The sequence below is a fragment of the Neodiprion pinetum genome, chromosome 7 (genome assembly GCF_021155775.2).
Source record: "Neodiprion pinetum isolate iyNeoPine1 chromosome 7, iyNeoPine1.2, whole genome shotgun sequence".
NCBI lineage: Eukaryota > Metazoa > Arthropoda > Insecta > Hymenoptera > Diprionidae > Neodiprion > Neodiprion pinetum.
The window spans coordinates 23,728,181-23,742,609 of record NC_060238.1 but is presented as its reverse complement, the minus strand read 5'-3'; the positions used below and the strand labels follow the sequence as shown (position 1 = coordinate 23,742,609).

At 35.4% G+C, this 14,429-nt stretch overlaps 1 protein-coding gene and 1 long non-coding RNA gene across 4 annotated transcripts in view; one reads left to right on the top strand and one right to left on the bottom strand.

The window, feature by feature from the left end:
- LOC124222705 (uncharacterized) overlaps positions 1-14,429 on the bottom strand; it is a 130,528-nt gene that overhangs the window by 46,141 nt on the left and 69,958 nt on the right. The window lies entirely within an intron of this gene.
- The window catches only part of thw (thawb), a 105,335-nt gene that overhangs the window by 42,174 nt on the left and 48,732 nt on the right, over positions 1-14,429 (top strand). For all 3 annotated transcript variants that reach the window (XM_046634891.2, XM_046634889.2, XM_046634892.2), the window contains one exon: positions 9,911-9,978. The gene's annotated coding sequence lies outside the window, so the exon portion shown is untranslated. The remainder of the gene's footprint in view (positions 1-9,910; positions 9,979-14,429) is intronic.

Genomic DNA, 14,429 nt, shown 5'->3' with positions numbered 1-14,429 from the left:
AATACGGTTTAAAACGAGGGAGAAAAATTCGCCCCAATTCTATCGTGGTCCCGATTCGGCAAATTTTTTACCAAAAATCCTCTCTCTCTCTCGCTCTCTCCTTACTCGTTTACTTTGTTTTTATTTTCTGTCCTCTACTTTATCGCAGCTCCGTTCACTTTTTAATACTCGGTATGACTTTTCTATACTTCCACGAAGGTACTTGTCCAACATTGCTACGCGCATGATAAAATATGTCTATTTATCTGTCTAACTATCCGTCCATCTATCTATCCATCTATTCGTCTATCAATTTGAAGTCAGCGACTTTGGCGGATATACGAAGGAAGAATTCGTCGAAATTGGTAATTGTAGGCTTTTATTTATGATCTGGGTAATGAGGAAAGTCTACGATAATAAAATCGGACCAATTCTTCCTTCATATCCGTCCATCCAACTAACAGGTTAACGCCGATGTCGACGCGCCAGCCGTAGAACTGGTCACGTTTTCGTGTCCGACCATAACCGCGGACTGACCACTGACCGACGAAACTCGAGTCGTACTACTGCCTCGCCAATTAGCGCGCTGCATCGCGATACAGACTCGTAAAACGGTTTGAATTGGCTCGATTTGCCGGGTTCGCGTGAAATGTAGCGTTACCTTTTTTTTCTTTTTTTTTTATTTGTTTATTTATTTATTTATTTATTTATTTTTTTTTTGTTTTCATTGTGCTGTGAAACCGTTTCAACGATTTCGTTAACTGCTTGGTATAAGGGAATCGATGTTTACGGCAAAGTTGACTGTCGAAACGTGAGAGGAAAAAATGTAGTAAAAATTTATTTATTTGTTAATTTTTTTTTTTCTTTTTTTGGCTACTTTATCTTACTCAGCTGAACATAATAATATTAATCCAATCGTTATCACATTTGTTCAAAAATATTTGTCACGTTTCTAAAACACGGTTGTGCGGAAGCAATTTGAAACGAGAGAAAAAAAAAAAAAAAGAAAAATCCCTCTAGATCGTTTTAATTCTTGAAATTATCTGAAATATTCAGGAATCCCTGCAACGTTGTACGATAACCGATAACTATAACCGAGGGACTTAAACGAGGGTGGAGGGTGGTGTATCGATTCCGTTCAGAAATTGACGGTTTTTTTTCTTTTTTTTTTTTGTTTTTTTTTTTTTTTCATTTTTCTTTCTCCTTGCGTGGCTGAGTACATAGAGCGAAATAAATGTTATACTCAGGGGGTGGTTGTTCCGAGTGAGGTTATTATTTTTTCTCCCTTCGACTCGCCGCCACCCTCGTTCCGTAATACACTGCAGGATTTTCCTTCCCTCCCTGCCCTTCCCCTCTCTTGTCCGGCGCACACGGGAGGGGTTGATTCATGGTGTAACCTGATAGGCCCAAATGAAATTGACCATCCGCCGTCCCTCCTTTCTCCCTAAATAAATGGATTTTCACTCATACGCGTCTCGTATCATTGTTAAGTCTTGATTAAAAACGAATCTCGTTATCACAGGGAGAGCGATTTTCTTACAGGGGGTGGGAAATTTTTATTTTTTATTTTTTCACACTGTACGAAGCAATTAAACATGACGTTACGACAGTTACAATTTATTTGTATTACTTGTTACACTTGGAGAATGTGACATCAGATTTTGAAAAATTTAACATCAAATGTTTCATATCAATGTTCAATCTGTAATTTTAGTGAATTTGTTTGGAAATTTTTTAATTCAAACCGTTTATTCACTCGTTTCTTCGGATCGAAAATGAAGATGTGGAAAGATCGGAAAGTTTAATTATCGATATTTTGACTTACCAAGTTCAAGTTTCAAGTCTAAGTCTTAAGTTTTTAGTAACGGATTCTCACGTTTCTATAAATTTCATATTGTTTGTAACCTTTGACTTTCCAATACTTCCACATTATTATCCTGTTTTATTCTTCCTTCTATCGGCTTACGCGTGAAGTTTAAAAAGTTTTTTAAAAAAACTGTTCAATTGTTGATTTCCTCGTCAGTTTCGCGACAGTTTTGCGCTCTATGAGACGGCTTACACGTTATAATATAATACATGCTGATCTGCCATTGTTCCTGCGGTCAAGCCGTCTGTCAGATGGTTTGAATGCTCGACACCGCAAACCGTTGATATGCAATACCGTTATGATGTTTGGATTTGTCAAAAGCCGCGGGTTGGATCGAGCTTGCGATTAATTTACTCCCCAAAATCTCAATTCGTGTGACCGACCGTCCAAACGATTTGAATTTGGAGTCAAAGCGCGGTCGTTTCTCTGTGAATTTTAGCAAAAGAAAAATAAATAATCGAACAAATTTTCAAGAGCTTTCAAATATGCGGAAAAATTTCATCGCTTATCTAATTACAGCTATGAAATAATCAAAGAAATACTATAATAATTCCAACGATTGTTGAAATCGTTTTTCTTACCGCGGTTGTTTTATTTACTTACACATTTGACGCACAAGTTTAAGTAAGAAAATTTAAAAATAATTCGAAACGTACGGAACCGTGAAGCTTGCAAGGATATACAGAGTATTATTTATTGTACCAAGAGAATACGATATAGGAATGCGTAATACACGATATATCATACTTATTCACGTATTTCGCTGAGTAAGAATTGTGCAAAAATTTTCTCCCACGCGACGTGTTGGTTATATTTCCAAGTCACACGTCTCAGCTGTTTTGTTTGCTGATTTAATACACTTACTCAATTCAGGGTGAATATGTATAAACATAATATAATATAATCGCGTATAACGTTGTTAATAATGACGAAGAAAAAATGGTGATAAAAAAATATGGCGCAAGAATCACATATGAGAATAGGGTTATAATAATTCATCATTAATAAGCTAATTAACGTAAGTATACGTATATATACATATGTGCGTGTGTGCGTGTGTGTGTAAATTTTACTCAAGGACTCGAAATTTTTACACTTCGGTCATTATTGCTCATATTTTTACAGCGCTTCTCGAATGTCGGAATGATACCGATGTCTGACTCTTTGTCTGATTTTACTGTTTATATACAAGTTTACACGAGTATGAAATAATATGAGAACTTTTTTAACCCGGTGTTGATATACGCTTAGGTACAGAGCTGTGAACGGTTCAGGTAACATATGAATTTCGCAATTTATTCTTCTATTTAAAAGTGGCAAGAGAATAAATGAAATGGTAACGAGAGGAATAAGAAGGAAGGAAGAACACGGCGAAGAAAAAAATTGGAAAATAAAATCGTAGAACGAGGAATAGAATCAAAGAAAAGTAATTCAGTGCGAAATCGGAGGAAATAACAATGAGAGTAGGATAGAAAAGGAAGAGGATTGAATAAATAAATGGAAATGTTGAAGACTATCGGAGGGAAAACAAAAGCTTGAGAGCTTTATTGTTCACGGCGTTGGAAACTCGCCGGTTGGTAAATTTTAACAAGACGAATTGCCGTGTCATTTTTCTTCTTTACTTTATTTTACGCTTTCTATCGTATTATGCGTACTTCATCGTCTCTTGGAGATCTAGTTTTTGTTTTTCCCTCTACTTTTTCTTCGCCGATTATTATTGTCGCTGGTTTTTTTTTTTTTATTTTTTTTCCAATTTCTTCCCATTCTTTTATTTCCGCGCATCGACGGTCGTGTGATAAATTTCAGTTCAATGGAAAATTAACGACTGGAAGAAGTTTTTTTCTTCTCCATCTTCAGGTTCCTCGTTGCGAATATATTTCACAACTCAACGAGTTTAGGACTTGCTTGACGTAGATGAGGAAGAATAAAAAAAAGAGAAGATAAAAAAAGAAAAAATGAAAAAAAAAAAAAAACGCCGAACAACGAGAAGAAAATCAGAGAGGAATTCTAACGGATTTTGCCTGGGAGAATCCTCTCGTACAACACACAATTTCATTATGTATTTACATATTTTGTACAGCCGTTGAATACCTGCTTATCTTGATATTATCATTATGCATATTCATTCACTTGAGTTAATTATCAACCTATTGCAGAGATGTAAACAAATATTTGAAAAAATGATGTTGAAATGACAGAATGAAAAGAAAGAAAAAAAAATAAGTGAAACAAATAGAAATTAAAAGTAACACAATTGAAAATAGAAAAGAAAAAAAGAAAGAAATGTAATTACACATTATACGTGATTAAATATAAAAATTTATTCGCACTCACGCAATTCATTCGTTGAATTATTATTATCCACGGTGTTCTCTCACGCCTCGATCTCGTTACACCTTAAGGTTGGGCTCCTCTCTAAATGGCGCCGTGATTTCGTGAAGATTGCCAGAAATTTCGCAACAATATTTCGCAGATTACAACTTGCCGTGTCCTTCGTGTCTCCGAATATCTCGAAACAATCAGGCGTCAATATTTGTCTTCTTCTCCGTCTCGTCGTCGGTTTGAATTTATTATTTCTCTTCTCAGTGTTTCTCGGTTCTGCCGTATCTAATTTCACCGTGAAACGGTAAACGAGGGAAAAAGGAAAAAGCAATATCAATCCGAACGGTAATGAAACTGAAAATCAAAAACAAAGACTATAAAATTTTGCAACAAAAATTGCAAAACTTTGATTCCGCTTCACCTGTGACTCGGTTATTCATTCTCTTTTCAAGAACATTTGCTACATCGAACGTTCTTTATTCGTCTCAAATCTCGACTCGTTACACAATCTATTCTTGTATTGAAAAAAAAAACAGCGAGTATTTTTTTCTTTGTATTGATCCGCACCCTTGGATAGTCGACTCGCGTCTGTTTCCAATTTCTCGTATTACATTATTTCTCCTGCTAATTGGCCGTCTTATGTTTTTACACAGGTTTGTACATTATTTACCTAACATTCTTCTCTCTTGATTACTTCTTTGTTCGCATTTATTTTTCTGTATACAATCGATCCCCCACTAATGCAGAAAAACAAACAAACAAACAAAAAAGTAAAGAAGAAATACCAAACAAGAATCCCAAAACTTCTCTTCACCTTATCGCAAAATCTGTTTTGTTATCTCGTAACTTTGCACACAGATTTCCAATCGATGACTAAAAATTTTCGAGGGGTTTAATCACTCGTGAAATCTGTTATACTTTTCCGGAAATCTTGTAAAATCTCTTGAAGTTTTTCGAAATCTTCTGAAATCTTTTAAAATTTTTAGAAATCATCTGTAATCTTTTAAAATCTTTTGACATCCTTTGAAATCCTACAAATAAATCCTCTTGTAATCTTTTGAAATCTTTTGAAATCATCTGTAATCTTTTAAAATATCTTTTGACGCTCTTTGAAATCCCATGAAGCCTCTTGTAATATTTAAAAATCCTCCGAAATGATTTCAAATCTTTTGAAATCCTTTGTAATTCCTTGAAATCCCTGTAATATTGAAATCAGGTATACATGAAATCGATGAGTAAGCGATGAACCCCTGGCGCCGAAGGTTTTGGTCGTTGACATTTCGTCGGAGCTCGAATTCTTCCGAGGAATTATTTTCACCTTATTAATATACATTGAGAGAGTTTGCGCGACGCGATATGAAAACCTTACATATATACACGTGTATACAATGTACATATAATATATATATATATATATGTATGCGTATAACGTACGATGGAAAATTCCCTCACTTTGAGTTTCACGTGTAATAACCTTTCATTATCTTTCCGCTCTCTTCGTCTCCTCTCTTGTTCTCCTCTTTGCGGAAGGGATCCGATGTCCGGTTCTTTGCACTTTTCCGGTATGGAAGACAGTAAATTAGCCACTGTGCTTTCAGGCCACATGCGACCGATAATTTACCACCTGCAAGCTTCTCCTCGCCTCCCGCAAGCTCACCCATTCACCCCGACATTGCAGCTTTTCAGACACCACTTTATTTATCCCTGCACGGTTTTCCTTGTACCGAAAATATCGCGATAAATCGCGCGGAGCGATACGTTTGATTCGACATTATTTCCCCGCAATCCTACAATTTCAATTCGGATCGTCTAACTTGCGGATAAATGAACAGTGATGAAAAGGAGAAGAAAATAATGATTCTAAGGCTTCTTTTTCTTATTGGATTTAAAAATTTCCTTCTTCCTCCTTTGTAGAGTGAAATTTCATCAAATAAATTTTCGTCGGCCATTTCGAGAAGGGAATTTCATTTTTACATTTCGCCTGTGTTTTACCGCGGAACGAAGAAAAGTGGAAGGAAATGGAATTCTCCGTGAAAAGTGCAGCTTTATTGTACATGAGAGCTTGCAGCGTTTGAAAACAAATGAAACCCGTTCTCAGTTCTGTTCAATTTCGTACATTCTGTGTAAAACTATTTCTCTGCCGAGAAATACCGAGATGTTCGCTTCTACGTGCGCCGCTTCGTGTTTTTTCTTTTTTTTTTTTTTCATACACTCGTAGGTTTTTTTTTTTTTTTTTTTGGCATCATAAGATGCACCATAAATCTAGGACCGCGAGATGTGGAAATTTGACGTAAATAAAACGGTTTAATTCGATTCGGAAATTATTCATTAATTTAAAGCAAAGATTTCTGACCTTTAATTGAACTTTTTAAAATTTTTCACCTGCGAATAAATATTCGCTGTATGAATAATGCAACAACATACGAAAGATACGTTATCCCGGTGCTTCGAGTAAACAATGATAAACCGGATTTGCGGAGGGAAAATTAACCCCCTGCATTGAGATAGAAGAGAGCTAGAGAGAGAAGCGTCGGTGTGTAAATTAAACCAACCCTCACTTAGCCCCAAGTTCTCTCTCTCGAGTTTCAAGATTAAACTGTGAAATTAATTCAAGTGCGTGAGCTTAACGGTGAAAAGTGGCGGAAAGGGGTGCAGGTCGGCCCTCAAAGGTCAGGGTTGAGGTATAAATATCTTCTTCCTTTTTTTTTTTTTTTGTTTGTTTGTTTTTTTCCCACCAAGGATGTGTGTAAATACGAGTATGTGCGCGTATAAGACGAGCGCACGCGCTTTAATGCGACATCCTCGTCCTCCTCCTCCTCCTCCTCCTCGTCCTTCTTACACGAGGCTTAAGTCTCAGTCTCAGGCTTAGGGTGAAATAAAAAACCGAGACCTGCGCTCGAAGGGATTTGCGTGATAAGGGCTGAATTCTCGGCTCATTTAGCCCTCGCGTACCGAGAGAATCGCTCGTTGAGAATACGGAGCGGTACCGAGTTGTGGTACACAGGGTGTACCAAAAATAAGGGATCAAGTTGATAGGGGTGATATAGAGTGAGAAAGAGAGAGAGAGAGAGAGAGAGACCTTTAATCATTCTGGGACAAGTCCTTTTAGGCGGTATATAGACACGCGTATAAACGTGAAATGTGCATGGGTATATTGTAACGAATCACAATACAACAAATTACAATAAAAGCAACAACAAGATTAAAACCAAAGTTAGAAAAGATATCAAAAGCAGAGAGAGTTAACGGATAAAAATAAATAGAAGAATAATGGGTAGTAAATAGATAAAAATTAAGGAGGAAAACAAAAAAAAAAAAATAATGAATAAACGGATAAGTAAATAAATGAATATAAATAAATAACATACAACGATACGTAGATAAAAATAATAGAGAGACAGAGAGAGAAGCGTTTATTTATGCAAGCACAAGTCCTGTAATGACATGTAAAATACATATAATGATATGACATGAAATGTGTGTTTAAAACAGCAAACTAGAATTAAAATTAAAACTAGAGTTGTAGGGAGTAGAAGACAATTAAGAAGAGAGAAAACAGAAGATGGAGGTAAATAAAACGAAAATGAACGATAAGTCGAGAGAAAAAATTAAGAAATGGGTAAATAAATAAATCAAATGACAAATAAAAAATAAATGTAAAAATACGAGCAATAAAATTAGAATTACGATTCATTTATCTTGAGACAAGTCCTCCAAAGCAGTATAGAAATTTAACATAATATAACAAAACAAAAACATATAATAGTAGAAAAGTAACGTATCAATGAAATAAAATAAGATAAGATAAAATGTAGAGACGGTCAAAGCTCAATAAATTGAGAGATCTTTCGAATCGCGTCTCGATCTGGAATCAGATTCGCAAAAATTAGGCTTTTCTGGGAATTATAATCGAAACTCGATTTGGTGGGATCGAATTAATTTTGAAACGCGTATTTTGAACCCTGGGACAGTTTGGTGCGAAGTCGAAACTCATCCGGAATGGGAAAAGATCGAATTTCAGCCGGATACCTGATAAAATTCTCATCGCCGCGTAAATGTCATTCGAGAAAATTGTTGAAGCGTATCCGATCCCTGTTTTCATTAACGAATTCAGTTTTTTTTTTTTTTTCTTCTTCTCCTACGCAAGCTGATTACCGTACCTTAGTTTTGGCGAAATTAAAAAAGTCAGCGTTCATAGATATTATTATACCGATAGAATTTGAGTAGGCAAAAATTATGATCGATAAATGGAATACTCGTTATAAAATGAAAAATTATAATTATAATTGAATTTCGATACATTTTACATTGCAACCGAATCACAGAAAGGTAAAGAAAAAAAATAAATAAAAAATATTAATGTAGGAAAGAAGAAAAAAGAAAGAAAGAAAGTAGTTCAATTTACAAAGTTACATCAAATACGGAATAACAAATCAACGAACGCTTAGAAACTCGATGGCAATATTTTTCATTTCATGTCAATAAAAATACAATTCGTATAATTCTGACGAGAAAATTAATTGGCAGGAAAAATCGTTTCGACTCTATAATTTCCGTCTGTAGAAGTAGAAGAAAGAGTAACAAATGAAAGAATAAAAATAAAAGCGGTGAATAATTTCGGAGTAAAATGTTGAACTCGACGTTACAGAAATCGTTGAAGTTCAAGGAGCTGGAGATGAATTTATTCGTGATTTCTGAATAGTAGGTTCATCCCGAGAATTCGCGGAAGAGAAATTCTCCGGTCGAGTACTTGGGTGAACTTTCACTTAAGTCTAAAGGGTTCGAATTTGCATAAACGTGTAACAAGCCGCCTCTACAGGGTGTCCCAGAACTAAGTGACCGAACTGATAGGGATAATAGAGGGGGTCGAGCTGAGTTTATCAATTTGAAGAATTGGGAAGAGGAATGCAACGACTCGTTTTTGTGATGAATTTTTGTCATTTGTTTTCCCAAAAGCCAGAAAATACTATCTTTTCATAAAATTTGACTCGGAACAATTAAGCTTTTCCGTAAATCAGAGCTTCGCGAATCGGTCGTCGATTCTCGATTACACCTAAACGGTTAGCCTGAAAGTTTTTTCAACCTTTAGCTTTCGCCAAGTTTCCGATAATTTTTTTTCTCCCTGAAAGAAATAGAAGATCCCGTTTCACGGAGGAAACGAGATCAAAAGATACGAGGAAAGTGTCACCCGAAGCGTTTGTCTTTCCCAGATACGGTGACGATTAAACCTTCCAAGAATCAACTCCAAGTTTCATTACGACAGGCGTCAGAGTCAGAGACACCGCCGTAATCTTTGTATATTGTATTTCAGTCTTTGTATATTTTAGCTCCTAATTAGCCGGCGTCAAAGTTTGAGCTGCTCTAGTCAGGTGGAATAATTTGTGTTGAAATTCTCAAGGCAATTAAACATTTCCGATTGGCGTATTAAAACAGCGAAATAGAGAACGATTGTAGGTTCGATTTAAAAAAAATTCTTCCTATCAAACAATCTCGTTGCAAGGGAGATAATTTGAAGCAATTTTGAATTGTACAAATTTTTTTTCGACTTGGGTAATATAATATAGATTAACGCGAATTCGTCGGTTTTTCAATCTGTTGTATTTTACACAACTTTTGTTCAAAACAACTAAATTAATTTCACCTTCTTCGTACAAATACCGAATATCGACACAAGTTGTTCATTCGAATTTCAATTCTCGTTTTTTCCTCAAGCTAATTACTCCGTTTCTTTGCTTTTTTCAGGAATTTTCGCCAACCATAAGTGGGACGATTATCGTGGCTTTTGGAACGAAGAGAATTGGCTTGAAACGGTGAGTGCGAATGTAAAAATTTATTGATCTTTACGCAAGCTAGAAATAATTTTGATTCCTGAAAAAAAAAAAAAAAAAATGTGCAACCAAAAACTGAATTCAAAACGTTTGAAAAATAAAATCAGAAAATATTGGCAAAATCACGTCGAGGCTTTTACCATGGCGCTGATGGCCGAGGTCTCCTAATTCTTTACCCCTCCCTCCCCATAATGCCGTTGGATATCGAGGGGATTTAGCGTCGGGGTGGTTCTTCTAAGAAGTAGCTTACTTTTACCCTTCTCCCGATGAGAAGCGAGGCCGATTCAGGTTAAAGCTCTTCCAATTTCTTCCACCACCGTTACGAAACTACCCTCGAAATTCTCTCTCTCTCTTTCTCTCTTCTCGTAATTTCGCCTGACGAACGACCAATGAAAACTCTTTTCTTCTTTTTATTTTTATCTCTTCTCTGCTTCGACCCCCCCTACCTAATTTTTTCTCGGAGGCTATCGGAAAGTTGATTAAAAGGGAGGAATTTTTATAACCCAAAACTTTTCACAACCCCAAAAGCAAATTCTGCACGGGAAAAGCTCAACCCCGTCACGCATATATATATATATATATATATATATATATACACGTATACATCTAATTTTATACTTGCAGGAATTTTATTTTGTGCTTTTTATTCAGACTGGCGCCCCAGCAGATTTTTTTTTTTTAACGAGCTTTTACTCGTGCGCGAGGTGTTTTTTTTTTTTTTTTTAATTAGTTTTCGCTTTCTCTAACATATGTGAAGAATTCTGCGATCGAATTCTTATTTTTTTTCTTTTTGTTGAATTTAGTGGAATGGCTTTTGGAAATTTCGGTTTATAGCCAATACTTCATGATTATTTACAGATCTACTTTTTACGAAATTTTCTGAATTGGAAAGTAGCCGTTTCTTTTCGAATTAACGGTTAAAATTATCATAAAAGTCAGAATTTTTGAGCGATCGTGGTTTTTGACAAAACAAAATGACAATAAAAGCGAAAAAAAAAAATACCGACATCAATGCTCAAATACTTCAGCAGTATTATATACGTGTAACAACTTGACGGTAGAATCGATATTAAGAATAATTAAAGTTCGTTTTAAATTTGAGGCAACGAGATAAAAAAGTGTTGGAAAAAATTTGTGGCAAAGAAAATTTAGACGCAAATTGCTCATCGATCATTAATTCGCAGCGTGTTCGAAACGCATGCGGAAAATTGAAACTAAACTAAAACAATCGCGAGTAAATAATCGAAAAGCAGCTAACGGCTGTATGATTATTATTTTGTTATACATCGGTAACGGAGATGTTCGAGGATTCGGTTATTACGGTTATAATTAATGACCGTAATTATCGGCGGTTTGTTGGTTTTTGCTGATATTCAATAATACCTTCGATATATGCATTCGTTCACAGTCGGCACTAATGTACATACACATGTAGGTATAAATTTGCTGGCCATGCGAAACCGGAATCGCGCATTGCTTTCAGCAGCCCCGAGTTTATGGTTACAAGCTAATTACTAATTACAACTGATTGGCATCTATGCCACGAATTACTCCCTCATATATGTATGCTTCGATTATCACGGGGATCATCGTCCCCTTCACTCTCCCTCTCTCTCTCTCTCTCACACAGTACGTGGTATTGATTTCAATTTCAATCAGACGTTGTGTTTCTATTTCTATTAAACACATGTATCGGCCTACCACTGAAATTCAACGAACATAGTATCGATTTTCCATTAATTTGTTCATCCGTTTCCGTTCAATCATCATGAATTTGATAAATATTTCACATCAGTCATCGATTGGCATGAATTTAATAATTCTATTAGCCAAAACGTCGTGTTTTGTTTTTAGAAAGATGACGAAGAGCGATGAGAAAATTCCTTGTTCTGTATGAATTCGGTAATTACTTGGTGAACAGTGCGAGGTAAAGGGAACGGGGGTTTTTTCAACCTAAAAGTAATTTAGGCCGTTCTCAGCTGGGCGTCAGCGAGTGTCAGAGGCGTAAAAAGCGAAGCTCGAAAGCTCGCTGCGCAGATGGATTCGTAAGGCTTGAAAACCGTCGTCCCGCTGATATTAGCCATTCTTTCAAAGACAAAAGCTGCCAACTTCCATATTCTTCCCTTTCGATAAGTGTGTGTGCGTGTATACATGTACATATACATGTACATATACATAATAATACATATACATACAAATATATATATATATATATATATATAAGTATACGTATGTATTATACATACCTATATATGCGTACATTATGTAAATGTAAAAGGGAATATTTTCAAACCAAGCACGAAGTCTAGCTTTTCTACCGAACAAATATTATATATTCTTACCGAGATCTACAAGCGACGGTTTAAGAATATTCGACATTCGATTCAGCGACGCATAAAAATTTTAGGATAAATTTTGCTTACTTTTCTTTGAATCGAATATATTTATACTTGTGTATGTACGTCGATTTCTGCATTTCTTCCGCTATAGTTTGGTAAATATTTAAAAGAAAAAACAACGAAAGTCACGGCGCCTTAGACTGGCCATGAGCCAGCCTGCGAAGTTTCCGTTCTCACACCGCAGGTTCCAAGTTTATAGAGAGAGAAAAAAAAAAAGAATGATATGCAATTTGAATTTCGAACGACACCGTGAAAAATTTCATTTGTTACGGTAACTGGAAAAATTCGGTAAAACAGGTATCGTTAAAAAAAAAAAAAAAACTGTTTGAATATTGTTCTGGTGATTAAAAAATTTCTGCACGGGGCAATTAAGAAATTTTTTTTTTCTATTTTTCCCTATCCTCTCTTTGGAATATAAAATTCTCTTTGGAATATAATATAAATCGTTTCTAATTTTTCACATGTACATATGATTGCTTTGCAGCTGATTCGGCAAATATATTCTTACTCATAACTCATCGTCGGGAAATGATATTTCATTTATTCAAGAAAAATTCGAAAATTATTTTGCCAAGACGTCAATCTCTAAGAAATTGAACAAGAAAAAAAAGTAGATAAATAAAAAAATCAGGCGTGCAACAAACAACGGAATCGACCGTAGATTTTGATTTCTTCATACTTTTCGTTTTCTCTATTTTTTTTTTTTCTGTTGCTTCTTGTCCTCCTTCCCGAAGAGAGTGTAATTATTATTCAACGCTTATTTATATAAAAATAAAACCGGTTCGAGTCGTTTCTCGATTTTACTCTGCAAGGAATCGTCGCTCGATTTGTACAAGTGTGCGAATTTTTACACGAGAGATACTTATCGACGGATTGTAACTTTCTTTGAGTGTACAGTCATAATATACATACATACATATATATATATATGTATTATGAAAAAGTTCCTTTTCAAAATAATTGTGAATAATGATAAACGGTTGAATAAAAAAAATCTGAACAAAATCAAAAACTGTGAGGTTCGCCAGACGTTGGTTGGGTTCGCATGGAATTCTCCATACATAGATAATGAATACGGATGAATTTTGACACGCGGTAGCAGCTGCAGCATCGACTTGACAGAAATTGTCAGCCGAGAGCGAGATTGAAAAACCTGTTTTCGATTACGCAACTCGAATCGAGGCTGATCCAACAAATATATATATATATATATATAAATGTATCTGGAACACCTCGTCTAGCTTTTGGGTTCATTGATTTCGTTCGATTATTTTCAGCCACTTGCAATTAGTCACGGAGAAATTTTTAATCCGCAGACAAGATTTCAAGTTCAGTTCAAATTTTCGACTATATATATATATATATATATATATATATATATATATATCGCAATTTCTTCTACAATATTTTCATAATTATTCTTCATCTTCCTTTCAAGTTGCGACGCAGCTACGGAATAATAAGACCGCATTTGCGGTATTTGAATTTCTCTTTACGATGCGATGATGAAGAGTGAAGAAAAAAAACGAACGCTGCCAAAAAAAAAAAAAAAGAAAAAAATGCGAGGACGAAGACGTTGAAACGTACATAAGTTGGTAGATGCAGTAATTGGTTTTGGGCGTCGTCGCGGCTTCGCGAAGCATAAATTGAATCCTCGCCTCGTCACGAATCTCCTTTCTTTTTTTTTTTTATAACTTCTGAAAAATTCGCGGGTTCGCTTCGCAATACGCGGTCGTCTGTAATTTTGATAATCTCGGTCTGAACTCAGTAATCATTCCTTCCTAAGCTGCAAATACGCGAATCGTTGGACAACGTTGCTTCAGAGAACGATTGCGAAAAATTTAATTTCACATATTACATCGTCGATGAATATTATACGGAAATTTTCGCAAACGTTCGCGATTAAAAGGAAAAAAGCTTTTAGTAGTATTTTTTTTTTATGTTTTTTTTTCTTCTCTCTTTCTTTTTACAAATTTTTATTCGGACGCTTTCCGGTCCCTTTTTTTTACCTGTAATTAGAACGACTCGATCAAT